This window comes from Panthera leo, chromosome D3 (assembly GCF_018350215.1).
Source record: "Panthera leo isolate Ple1 chromosome D3, P.leo_Ple1_pat1.1, whole genome shotgun sequence".
Classification (NCBI taxonomy): Eukaryota; Metazoa; Chordata; class Mammalia; order Carnivora; family Felidae; genus Panthera; species Panthera leo.
Genome location: NC_056690.1, coordinates 32978066 through 32992173, shown reverse-complemented (window position 1 = coordinate 32992173; position 14108 = coordinate 32978066). Strand labels below are relative to the sequence as shown.

At 42.1% G+C, this 14108-nt stretch overlaps 1 protein-coding gene across 19 annotated transcripts in view; it reads right to left on the bottom strand.

Annotated features, from left to right (window-relative positions):
* The window catches only part of MPPE1 (metallophosphoesterase 1), a 56623-nt gene that overhangs the window by 19454 nt on the left and 23061 nt on the right, over positions 1-14108 (bottom strand). For 15 of the 19 annotated variants that reach the window (XM_042911768.1, XM_042911770.1, XM_042911775.1 and 12 more), the window contains one exon: positions 3353-3435. The gene's annotated coding sequence lies outside the window, so the exon portion shown is untranslated. Of the gene's footprint in view, positions 1-3352; positions 3436-4320; positions 4395-9047; positions 9078-9506; positions 9527-10146; positions 11397-14108 lie in introns of those variants that run through there. The other 4 variants (XM_042911777.1, XM_042911781.1, XM_042911779.1 and 1 more) reach the window with 4 other exon arrangements.

Here is a 14108-nt window from a genome sequence, read left to right as displayed (position 1 = left end):
GCTTGGTAGCTCCTGGGTTCTCTCCTAAGCCCCGGGGATGGCATGATCCAGCAGCTGGGGAAGTCTATATCCCAGTTGTATTATTTCCTAGTATGTGATCTCATGCAAGTTGCTCAAAAACAAGCAAACAACAGCAAAAAAAAAAAAAAAAAAAAAAAAAAAACAGAAAAGGATGAGGGGGAGAAACAAGATCGTTATTATGAAAAAAAATAATAATAATAATAAGCATTGATGAGAATGTGGAGAAATTGCAATGCATGTGTACTGTTGGTAGGAATGTAAAATGGTGCAGCTACTATAAAAAACAGTGTGGTGGTTCCTCAAAAAATTAAAAATGGAACTGCTACATGATCCAACAATTTCACTTCCAGGTAAACATTCAAAAGAACTGAAAGCAGAGACTCACATATTTGTACACCCATGTACACAGCAGCATCATTCACAACAGTCAAAAGGTGGAAACAACCCAAATGTCTGTCAATTGATCAATGGACAAACAAAATGTGGCACGTGTATATATATAATGGAATATTCCTCAGTCCTTTAAGAGGAAAGAAATCCTGACACATGCTACAATATGAATGAATCTTGAGGACATGATACTAAGGGAAATGAGCCAGTCACAAAGAGACAAATACTATGTGATTCCATTTATAAGAGGTAACTAGAGTCATCAAATTCATACAAACAGAAAGTAGAATGGGGGTTACCAAGGGGCTGGGAAAAGGGAAAACGGGGAGTTGTTTCATGGGTGTAGATCCAGTTTTGCAAGATGGAAAAGCACTAAAGATTGGACAACAATGTCAACCCTACTGAACTATACACTTAAAAATGGAGTACAGAGAGATTCAGAAGCATCAGAAGACAAGCCTCAGACTGGAAGAAAATATTTACAAAACACACTTCTAATAAAGGACTATTATCAAACATATACAAAGAACTCCTAAAATTCAATAAGAAAACAAACAGCCCAGGGGTGCCTGGGTGGCTCAGTCTGTTAGGCGGCCAACTTTGGCTCGGGTCATAATCTCGCGGTCCGTGAGTTCGAGCCCCGCGTCGGGCTCTGTGCTGACAGCTCAGAGCCTGGAGCCTGTTTCAGATTCTGTGTCTCCCTCTCTCTGACCCTCCCCCATTCATGCTCTGTCTCTCTCTGTCTCAAAAATAAATAAACGTTTAAAAAAAGAAAAAAGAAAAGAAAAGAGAAAAGAAAAGAAAAGAAAAGAAAAGAAAAGAAAAGAAAAGAAAAGAAAACAGCCCAGTTAGAAAGTGGGCAAAAGTAAGACAATAGATCTTACACATTCTCATCACACACCACAAACAAAAATAACCATGTGATTGGATGGATGTTTTAGTTGATGGTTGTGTAGACTGTGATAACCACTTCACTATAGGGACGTATCTCAAATCATCACATCAAACATTTTAAATATGTACAATTTTACTTGTCAATTATATCTCAATATAGCTGGGGGGAAAATGAAAAATTAATAATTGAAAATAAATTTAAAACGGGCCGAAGACCTTCAAGGACAGCTCACCAAAGAAGTATAATGGCAAATAAGTATATGAAAAGCTCCACATCATAGGTCATTAAAGAAATGCAAATTAAAACAAGAACAAGATACACACCTATTAGACACACACACAAATTAGAGTCACCAAAATCCACAACACTGGCCACACCAAATGCTGGCGAGGATGTGGAGTAACAGACCATCTCCTTCATTATTAGTGGGAATACACAAGGGCACGGCTACTTTGGAAGACTGTTCGGCAGTTTCTTACAAAACTAAACATACTCTCACCCTGTGATCCAGCAATTGTGCTGCTTGTTATTTTACCCAAATGAGTTGAAAACTTACATCCACACAAAAACCTGCACACAAACATTTACAGCAGCTGTTTTCCTAACTGCCAAAACTCTGAAGCAACCAAGATGCCCTTCAATAGGTGAATGGATAAATAAACTGTGGTACATTCACACAATGGAATATTATTCAGTGCGAAAAAGAAATGAGCTATCATGCCATGAAAAGGCATGCAGGAACCTTCAATGCATATTACTAACCAAAAGAAGTCAATCTGAAAAGGCTACATACTATATGATTCTTTCTATATGACATTCTGGAAAAGACAAAACTATGGATACCATAAAAGATCAGTGATTGCCAGGGAGCTTAGGGGAAGGGAGGGAGGGATGAACAGGCGGGGAACAGGGGATATTTAGGGCAGTAAAAATACTCTTGGATATTTTTATACGTGGATATTTAATATGTGGATATAATATCACTATACATTGTTAAAACCCTTAGATGTACATCACCAAGAGCAGACTTAATGTGAACTAGACTTTGGGTGATTTTGATATGTCAGTGTAGATTCATCAATTGTAACAGATGTATGACTCTAGTGGAGAATGATGATAATGGGGGAGGTTGTGCTATGTGGGGGCAGGGGTATATGGGAACTCTCTACTTTCTGCTCAGTTTTGTTGTGAACCTAAAACTGCTCTTTAAAAAAAAAAAGTCTATGAAAAGTTGGCAAGATAGTAAATTTTATGTATATTTTACCACAATTAATTTTTTTTTAATTTAAGGTAATGATATTCTGATACATGATACAGCACGGAGAACCCTGAAGACATTATACTAAGTGAAATAAGCCAGACACAGAATGACAAACACTATATGCTTCCACTTACATAAGGGACTAGAGTAGGCAGTTCATAGAGACAAAGTAAAATGGTGGTGGCCAGGGGTCAGGGTGGGTGAGGGGGGAAATGAGCAGTCAATATTTACAGGGTTCAATTTGGGAAAAAGAAAAAGTTCTGGAAATGGATAGTGGTGATGGTTGAAGAATAATGTGAATGTACTAAACATCACCGAACTGTACACTTTACAACGGTTAAAATGGTTAAGTTTTATGTTATGCAGGTTTTGCCACAATTTTCTTTAAAAAGGAAGCAGCACACAAACACAAAACACACACACAAGACCCTACAGCTAACAATGTCCTATAGCAAAGGCTTCCTTTTGGATCTAAATCCACTACTTTTATATTTAAATTTTTTTTAATGTTTATCTGTTTTTGAGAGAGACAGAGTGCAAGCAGGGGCCGGGCAGAGAGAGAGAGGGAAACCGAATCTGAAGCAGGCTCCGAATCTGAATCTGTGCTGGCAGCTCAGAGCCGGATGCAGTGCTCAAACCCACAAACCACGAGATCATGACCTGAGCTGAATGGGACGCTTAACCGACTGAACCACCCAGGCACCCCATAAAGCCACTACTTTTATATTTAAAAAGGAGTCTTGGGAGTCTGTGTTCAAGGGAATATCACTAAGTCACCTTCTCACCTTTTAAAGGATACAACTGGTGGATGAGACTGGTATGAAGGCTCTAAGTTGGTTTGTGTTCCCCCAAATCAGAGCACCTTTACCTGAAATAAAACAAAATGTGTGTGTTACTGAAGAATCTTTCATTTGTTTAGCTATTTAATTAAAGTGGAAGATGCATCAATTCCCAGAGGGCAGTGACTGCTGCCCTGTGGCACAAGGAGAAGGAAGCTGATTGGTCATTACAACACAAAAATAACCTGAAAACCACACACTAAACAGAAATGACTGACATGTTATTGTTCTAGAATAGCTCTTTTAAATTATAGCATAAAATATTAAGATTGCTCTATATTATTACAACATTGTTCTATATTGTTCATATCGCAACATTGTTCTACATTGCCCAACACATAAGAACAGTAGCTGCAATCCATAACTGGGAACAAAATATTTTATCCGTTGACTGACTTTTAACTTCAAAGCTATCATTAAATATCTAAATTCCCTCCACCCAAAAACAACATTAAAACATGTTTAACATGCACTGACCTGTAGTTTTTTTCTCTTACTTGCCCATTATCTTAAGCATATTACCACAGTGTCATCAATGGCTATTTGCATGTTAAATGTTCCATCTTAAATGGTATTTTTTAATAAGACGTATTTTTTTTGTCAGTCTACATAGGTAAACTAGAGAGAGGCCTCTACGATGTAATACAGGGGCCTTAAGTAATCGTGATTCGCCAGCAAAGAATGACTAATTCCCAGAATACCGTTTTTTCAATAGGCTAACTTGCAATGCTAAAAAGGCAAGGAGGTTCCAGTTTGCAGTTAACAAGAAATAGCAATTAACCTAGAAGCCTAAATATTATATAACACGGTCATAAGAATTCCTGGAAAATCTTGCTTGCTGTGGGCGGAGAGCAACAAGGGAGGCGGATCAGAAAGCAAAGGCTTCCGGGCAAGCCGGACCCCCATCACTTCACCTGTCCTGGAGCCTGCCGACCATCCCCGCCAGCTTCCAGTTTCCGCGCGGATGGCCCGGCGGGTTCCCGGTCGGCCCTGGAACCCCGCCCCGCCGGCCTCAGGCGGGCGGGGAAACGCACAGTCGCCATGGAGAGGCCCGCCCTAGCCCCGCCCCTGGCACGCCCCCAGCCGCACTCCCGCCTGGGGCCGGCGTTCTGGAACGCTGGCTCCCGGCACTCTTCGGGCGGTGCGGACAGACCAGCTGGTAGCGCCTCGGCCCTAAGGCTCACGGCGTTCCTAAACAGTCGGTGCAAAGAAGCAAAACCCAACACTTGGTCGCATCTTCCGCAACGACTCGGTCCTTTGCGCCATCCTTAATGTCTTCTAGACTTTTCTCTCCCCGTGAGTCCTTAGTGCTGCAGCTTCCCTGGAACCCCCAGAACAACCTCCGGGAAGGCGAGGGGCGCGCGGCGGCCACGAAGTCTTTGGCGCACCGAGCGCCCGTGAGGGGAGGAGGGGTGCGCCGGCCGTTGCGGGTCAGGGCGGCCCTGCGGCGGCCCCGGTGCCTCGCTCGTGGGTCGGGGCGGCCCCGGTCTCGCTTCCGGTCTGCACGGCTGCGGCTCGAGGCGGGCTCCGCGCCCCGGGCGCCGGGGAGCTGCCTGCGGCGGGAAGCCGAGCCGCCAGACCTCCGCGCGGCGTCGATGGGTGGCGCTGTGATTGCTCGCTCCCTCCTCCTGCCCCGCTGGACCGCGCTCCGGAGACCCACGCTGGGTCTCCCTCACCGTCGTCTTCTCCAGGGCCTGGCAAAGTGCCTTCAGGGAGTGTGTGATGAATAAATGAGGCCTTCAGAGCGACTGTTGGGGACTTAGTTTTCATTTCTTTTCAAACTAATGTTAATAACAGTGTAGCATGGCATGGTCTACTTTTCAAAGGGCCTTCACATCCATTACTTCAAATAATCCTCAGAATAAGCTTGTAAATTAAGAGCAAGAACCATTACCCCACGTTACAAGAAGTAAAACTGAAGCTCGAAGCAATAACACACAGGGTCTCCCAACCAACGAATTCTAGTATATTTTTGCTAACTGAGTATACTTAATGTGCAGAGATATAATAGAAATCGTATAGAAAGCAACCAGCTAGGGGCGCCTGGGTGGCTCAGTCGGTTACGTGTCCGACTTCAGCTCAGGTCATGATCTCGCGGTCCGTGAGTTTGAGCCCCATGTCGGGCTCTGTGCTGACAGCTCAGAGCCTGGAGCCTGTTTCAGCTTCTGTGTCTCCCTCTCTCTCTGACCCTCCCCCGTTCGTGCTGTGTCTCTCTCTGTCTCAAAAATAAATAAACGTTAAAAATTAAAAAAAAAAAAAAAAGAAAGAAAACAACCAGCTAAATGCCTGCTATCTGGTAAGTAAGCAGTAAATGGAAACATTATTATTGATTAAGAATATTGTAATATTTTCTTTAAAAAAATTTGTTAACATTTATTTATTTTTGAGAGAGAGAGACAGAGTATGAGCAGAGGAGGGGCAGAGAGAGAGAGAGAGGGAGACACAGAACTCGAAGCAGGCTCCAGGCTCTGAGCTGTCAGCGCAGAGCCGGATGCGGGGCTGGAACCCACGAATTGCGAGATCATGACCTGAGCCGAAGTTGGACACTTAACGACTGAGCCACCCAGTTGCCCCTGAATATTGTAATATTTTCAAATACCTCCTGGTTAACAATTTTACCATCACAACTTGCCACCATATGCACACCGACATGATGCAACAGAAGTACACATCATCTCTAAAGTATTCTCACTAACTAGAAAAAAAAAAAGTGGGGCGCCTGGGTGGCTCAGTCGGTTGAGCGTCCGACTTCAGCTCAGGTCACGATCTCGCGGTCCGTGAGTTCGAGCCCCGCGTCAGGCTCTGGGCTGATGGCTCAGAGCCTGGAGCCTGCTTCCGATTCTGTGTCTCCCTCTCTCTCTGCCCCTCCCCCATTCATGCTCTGTCTCTCTCTGTCTCAAAAATAAATAAACATTAAAAAAAAAAAAAAAAAAAAGAAAAAAAAAAAGTAAATATATCCAGTAAAGCCTATAACTAACTCCAAGCTTAAAGAAATATAGGACCAAACGAACAGGTTAAATGACACCACCAGGAAGCAATTCCCTGGATCCGGAATGTGGAATTTTTACAGCCCAAATGGCCTACCTTCTTTATTCAACAAATAAACAGCATCAGGGAAAAAAAAAAAAAAAGGAGAGAGGAGGGGAGGGAAATTTGTTATAAAGCAGGCTTGAGAGACACATTGAGCCAAAGGCAAGTATGTGGGTCTTGTTTGGGTCAGAATTAGGACAAACTAGCTTTCAAAAAAAAGAATTAAAGATTGGGAAACTTGTACGTGGAATGGATGTGCAAAGAATTGTTGGTGATTTTGCTGTGATAATGCTATTGTGGTTAATTTTTTTTTTAAGGTTAGAGAAACTAAAGTACAGCCAAATTATAAGATTTCTGGAATTTGCTTTAATATTGCAGGAAATTAAAAAACAAATGGAAGTAGGAGAAGAAACAACATTGGCAAAATGTTGGTAATGTTGAAGCAAGAAGAGGGGTGAATGGCATAGTGGGTAGAAGAACAATGGCCCCCCAGAGACTTTCACATCCCAATCTCCGGACCTGTGACTATGTTACCTTGCATGGGAAAAGGGACTTTGCAAGTGTGATTAAGGTTAAGGACTCTGAGGTGAGAAGTTTGCCTGGGTTATCCAGTCTAATCAGTGGGTCCTTCCCTATGGAAGGACAGCTGTGTCAGTTAGGGGAGGTAACACAGGAGTGTGTCAGTCCTATAACAAAACACAAAATACTGAGTGGCTTATCAACAACACAAATGTATTTCTCAAACTTGTGGATGCTGGAAATATAAGACTGAGGTACCAGTATGGTTGCTGAAAATTGGGAGCCACCTTCCTGGTTCATCACTGGCACCTTCTCACTGTGCCCTCACATGGTAGAAGGGGTGAGGGAGCCCCAGGAAGTCTCTTCTATAAGAACACTGATCCCATTCATGAAGCCTCCACCCTCAGGACCGGACACCTCCCCAAAGCCTCACCTCTAAACACCATCACCACGGTCATTAGGATTTCAACATGTGAATTTTGGAGGGACACAAACATTCAGTGCATAGCAGAGGGTCAGAGAGATGCAGCCTAACAAGGACTCCACCTGCTGTTAGTGATGTTGAAGATGGAGGAAGGAAGGGGCCACAAGCCAAGGAATGTGGGCACGTAGCCCCCTAGAAGCTGTAAAAGGCAAGGAAATGGATTCGTTCACAGAACCACCTTGATTAGCCCAGTGAGACTTCATTTGGACCACTGACCTACAGAACAATAACAAGTTTGTGTAGCCTTAAGTCACTAAATTCATAGTGATTTGTTACAGCAGCAATAGAAAACCAATATAAGCATTCATTATATTTCTCTCTACTCTTGTGTATGGTTAAAATTTTTTGTAATGTTTGCTAAGTCCAAAAAACATAGACCTAACTATGAAATACATTTTAAAAGTACTTCATGGGGTGCACGGGTGGCTCAGTCAGTTAAGCATCTGACTCTTGATTTTGCCTCAAGTCATGATCTTGGAAGCATCTGAGGAAGCATCTGAGGGGAGTGTTGGGGCCTGAGGAGAGGGTGGCTGGAGTGGAGGCTGCAGAGGCAGGCCCGGGACATATGGGTAGGACAGATGTGCCAAGGTGTCTGGTGTTATTTGGCAGCCGGGTGTTTTTCTTCAGTGCCATGATTTGGGACCCCCATGGACAAGGTGGCGAATGGTATGAGGTAGGCAGGAGTGTAGAGCGAGCAGAAGGGCTCGGGGACTTACCTTAGGGAAGCAGGATTAGGGAAAGTACACAGGGAATAATTGTCATGGGGTACCTCTGGGTCTGGTCTATGGATGAGGATGGGGCCCATGGGGTACGTGTGTGGGGTGCAGCCTTGGGACAGCTGGGTTCAGGTGGCAGCCAGGTAGGTCTCACCCCTGTAGCTAAAGCTTCCACAGGGAGGGACTCTATGGTCACTTCCAACCAGAGGCCACGGTTTTGTGACTGTCCTGTGTTCTCTGGGTTAAGAGAGCTCTTCTGGGCAAGAAGCAGGAAAGATGGCAGGGGGTAAGGGACAAGGTCATCCTCAACGAGAATGATCAGCTCACAGTTGTGAGACTGAGCCCCATGTCGGGCGCCATGCATTGACAGTACAGAGTCTGCTTGGGATTCTCTCTCCCTCTCTCTCTGCCCCTCCTCTGCTCATCCTCTCTCTCTGTCTCCTTCTCAAAATAAATAAATAAACTTAAAAAAATAAAAGTACTTCATTTATACCTGAAGCATAACAGAATCCGACTTAACAAAATTATTATGATGCATTTTAATTTGAAAAAGAATTATATGATATGTCCTTTTAAAAAGTATCATTAAAAGTATAATTAATATGTGAAGGGATGGAAAAGCATTTATCATACAAATGGAAGTGACAAGAAAGCCAGGGTAGCAATACTTATTATCAGACAAAATAGACTTTAAAACAAAGACTGTAACAAGAGACAAAGAAGGACACTATATAATCATAAAGAGAACAGTTCAACAAGAAGATGTAATAATTATAAGTATTTATGCTCTCAACGTGGAAGCAACCAAATACATAAAGCAGCTAGTAACAAACATAAAGGAAGTAATTGATAGTAATACAATAATAGTACCGGAATTTAATACCCCACTTACATCAATGGATAGATTATCCAAACACAAAATCAACAAGGAAACAGTGGCATTGAATGACACAATGGACCAGATGGATCTAACAGATATATTCAGAACATCCCATCCTAAAACAGCAGATAACACATTCTTTTCAAGAACACATGATACATTCTCCAGAATAGATCACATGTTAAGTCACAAAACAAGTCTTAACAAATTCAAAAAGATTGAAGTCATACCATGCATCTTTTCCAGGCACAATGCTATGAAACTAGAAATCGACCACAAGAAAAAATGTGGAAAGACCACAAATATATGGAGGCTAAATAACATGCTATTAAACAATGAATGAGTCAACCAAGAAATAAAAGAAATCAAACAATATATGGAGACAAATGAAAATGAAAACACGATGGTCCAAAATCTTTGGGCTGCAGCAAAAGCTTTTTAAGAGAGAAGATTATAGCAATGCAGACCTACCTCAAGAAGCAAGAAAAATCTCAAACAACCTAACCTTGTATCTAGCAGGGCTAGAAAAAGAAGAAAAACAAAAACAAAACCAGTAGAAGGAAGGAAATAATAGATTAGAACAGAAAGTTAGCAGAAACTAAAAAACAATAGGACAGATTGTTCCACATAGAACAATAGAACAGATGAAACCAGGAGCTGCTTCTTTGAAAAGATCAACAAATTGATAACCTTTAACCAGACTCAGAAAGAAAGAAAGAAAGAAAGAAAGAAAGAAAGAAAGAAAGAAAGAAAGAAAGAAAGAAAGAAAAGAAAGAAAGAAAAGACTCAAATAAAATCAGGAATGAAAGAGGAGAAATAACAACTGACATCACAGAAATACAAAGGATTATAAAAGAACATTATGATAAATTATATGCCAACAACTTGGACAACCTAGAAGAAATAGGTAAATTCCTAGAAGCATATACACTCCCAAAAGTAAATCAGGAAGAAAGTGAAAATGTGAATAGATCAATTACCAGCAAAGAAATTGAATCAGTAATCAAAAAATTCCCAACAAACCAAAGTCCAGGACCAGACAGCCTCAGGGACATAGTTGAGCAATCATTCTGGCACTTTAACCATAATTGCCCTATAGAAAAATATTTACCTGCATCCTGTGCATGAACACCTTGGAGAAAAGTGAAACACATGAAGCAGAAACTCCAGAGTATCCAGCTATTTGCATTCTTGCCTTCGTTCACCCATGCAATGCAACAGACATGCATTGAGCCTTTCTGTTCCCAGGGGCTAAATTTTCACAGATTATTCTAGGGATTGTGCTGTGAGATAGCGATGAAGCTGAGGGGAGAGACAGTATGAATCCTGACATTCAGCAGAAGGACTTTTGTGTATTTGCTTTCTATAGCTGGGTAACAAGTTACCACAAACTGAGCAGTCTACAACATTCTGCTTCGAGTCTTCCTCCAGTTCATGGTTGCTGGGAGAATTCAGCTCCATGTGATTATAGGACTAAGCTCTCAGCTCCCAGGACCTCTCGCTGTGCCTGCCCCATGGCACTTCCCACAGCATGGCAGTTGCTTCAAGGCCAACCAGAGAGCATCTGCTGCTGTTGGTTCAAATCTATCTGACTTCTTCTGTTTCTTCTCTAGACCTAAAGGAGTCCCATGATAAATCAGGCCCACCTAAAATAATCTCTCTTTTGATTGACTTAATGTCAACTTGTTAGGGACCTTAAATACCTTTACACTTCACTGTTACCATATATCACACCCTACTCACAGGAGTGGTAGTCTGCCACATTCGTAGGTCCCACCTTCACTCAAAGGGAAGATTCAACAGGATGTATACGCTGGGAGTCATGTTGGGGGACAATGTAGTGTTCTATCTGCCCTACATGATATTCTGCCCTCATTTCAAGAGAAGAGCCAAAGTCCAGAGAGTCCCAGGATATCTGACAGAGCAGACTCCTGACTCGGCTATACACAGTACTGAACTCTATAGACAATCACCAGAAAAATTTTAAAAAAGGCACCAAAACCAAGCTGTGAAGGGCTGGGGGAGGAGGAGGGAGGGAGAGGGGGAGATACAAGTATGCAAACAGCAAAAAAGCAGATCGAACACAAAAGCAGAATGAGAGCTCACTAACAATTTTATAAATGAGAGAATTGTTTTCATGTAAATTACTATTCTCAGTTTATCTGGTTTATCAATCTTGATTTGACACATTGAGTTCTTGCTCAAGATGGCAAAAGAGCTTAAAGGAGCCATTTCCTACCTCGGTTATCCATTTGCAACTTAGATTTGGTTCTTTGACCATTGCGATTTTTTTCTTAAGGTAAACATCCTTTGGGGGATGGAAACATTTTCCCTTCCTGTACTGTAGGTTCTTTAACTGGTCGAATCAAACTGATAAGAACAGATTAACAGGTAAAAACAAACAAATTTTAGGGCGCCTGGCTGGCTCAGTCAGTAGAACATGTGACTCTTGATCCAGAGTCATGGGTTCAGGCCCCACACTAGACATGGAGCCTACTTACACACACACACACACACACACACACACACACACACACACACACTTTTTACTATTAAATAACAAAAATTCAACTGAGGAAATTTTAAAGATCTAATTGGCTTTATTCATGAATTCATGAATCACCAACAGCCCATCTAGCAAGGAGAGGAGAGCTCCAAAGGGCTACAGAAAGGGAAAGTTTTTAAAGGCAGGACAAATAAGTCATAAACAGGAAAAAAAATTATTTCAAGTGAGGTCACCTTCATTTGGGGACAAAAGGGTCTTATTAGGTGGGGTACTTCATCTTTCTTTGGGGGCAGAGAGGGCCTATGTGCCACATTACCTTATTGATGCTGACCACAAAATTCCTGACTGCTCAGTTAAGACTACATTTCTGGTGAAGGTTGCAGCCACAATTAGATTAGGTATTAAGCCCTGGTTTGGTGACATGGCCTAGCACAAGTGACTCCATTTTGGGCTTGTGGTTTCTTTTTAACAGTATTTACAAGAGCCCCATAAAAATATAAGATCCAGGGGCACCTGGGTGGCTCAATCAGTTAAGCATCTGACTCTTGATCTCAGCTCGGGTCTTGATTTCAGAGTCGTCAGTCAGTTCAAGCTCCATGTTGGGCTCCATGCTGGGCATGAAGCCTACTCAAAAAAACAAACAAACAAACAAAAAACATACATATATATATGTATATACATACATGGCTCAGTCGGTTAAGCGGCCATGTGTCGGTTAATCGCCCATGTGTCGGTTAAGCGGCCATGTGTCGGTTAAGCGGCCGACTTCGGCTCAGGTCATGATCTCATGGTCCGTGAGTTCAAGCCCCGCGTCGGGCTCTGTGCTGACAGTTCAGAGCCTGGAGCCTGCTTCAAATTTTCTCTCTTCCTGTCTCTCTGCCCCTCCCCTGCTCATTCTCTGCCTCTTTGTTTCCCTCTCAAAAATAAATAAACATTAAAAAAAAAAAAAAGAGGAAACCTGAAACAGCATTGAGTTTCCCCTATGGAAGGAACATCATCAAAAAATAGGAAGGTCATCTATCCAATAACAGTAAATGCAAGAAGCCCACGAATAGACCTGAAGGGTTAGAACAATCCTTCCTTCTCCACAGGGATAAAGATAAGACCCTCCATGGGGTGGAAACTCCTAGGATGCAATAAGAATTTTGCAGGACAAGGACAAGAGAAATGTGGAAAAGAGAAAGGACAGAGAAAAGAAGGAAAAGAGAAATTTCAGTAGGCAAGCTTGCATATTTTAACATACTCATGAAAAACAGAAGGCATTGTTAAGTGAACTGGCAAAAGCGCTCCTTTTGGATACCGAGGAGAAGTAAATTCACGTAAGAATGTGCATTAGAAAAGAATCATGGTTGGGGAGCCTGGGTGGCTTAGTCCATTAAGTGACGGACTCTTGATTTAGGCTCAGGTCATGATCTCACCGTTTGTGAGTTCGAGCCCTGCATCGGGCTCTGTGCTGACAGTGCGGAGCCTGCTTGGGATTCTCTCTCTCCCCTCTCTCTCTGCTCCTACCCCACTTGTCCTCTCTCTCTCAAAATAGATAAACTTAAAAAAAATTTTTTTAAAGAATCATGGTTGAAAACTATCAAAGTTATCATCAGAAGAAAATTGGGCAAGAAGTAGAGTAACATCCCTACAGACAACAAAAGCCACAAAGACATGCCCACGAAACACACCCGAGCCAGAGCCTCTGATTTCAAAACAAGCTAACGGCATCACGAGAATGAAGGAAGACTAAATCAGGACTAGGGAAACTCAGAAAGGAAGTAACAACTCAGGAAAGAATTGGAAATAAGAGAAGAAAAATGAAGAAATAGAAACTAAAAGGACCATGAAAGGAAATCAACAATGATCTTAGAATCAAAAAGAAATGGAAGAAAGGTAAAATGAGCTTCAAAGAATATGACAGATATGGAGGACAGGCAAGAATATCTTACAGATAACAGGAGTCCCTAAAGATGAAAAGTAATAGCAGAGAACAATTCTAAAACCTGTAATTCAAGAAGGTTTTTCTGAAATAAAAAATGCACATATTCGAAGCATATTGAAAGCACTCCCTATGTACCTGAGAATATTAATTCAGAATGTTCAGCATTAAGACACATTCCAGTAAGATGATGAGATTTTTAAACAAAAATGCTAAGAAAATATATTTGGGCATCTAGGCAAAAAGTGATTTATGAGGGAAAAATATTGATATTGTAGGAACTAGGGCAGGCCACCCCAAGATGGGCTACTTTGGCACGAAGATTATTGTGAGTCGAAAAAGCAATCAAAACCCAGCAGATACATAAAAAAAAGCTCTTTACTTCCCCCACAAGTGCCTAAAAAGAATTCGAGGACCTGTTCTGGGAAGGGAGCTATCACCACAGATCACCACATTATACTACCAGGTGTGGTTGACAAGAAGGAGCCTAGCAAGACCGGTTGACCAAAGTCCTCTATGTCCCATGTGTCCGAGTGGCTCAGCAAACATTTATTTACCAAGCATTTACTCTTTTTCATTATTCCTGAGGATTGTATGTCTTCCCGTGAAGTCCCGGACCCCTACCCCCTTGAGGGACACATGC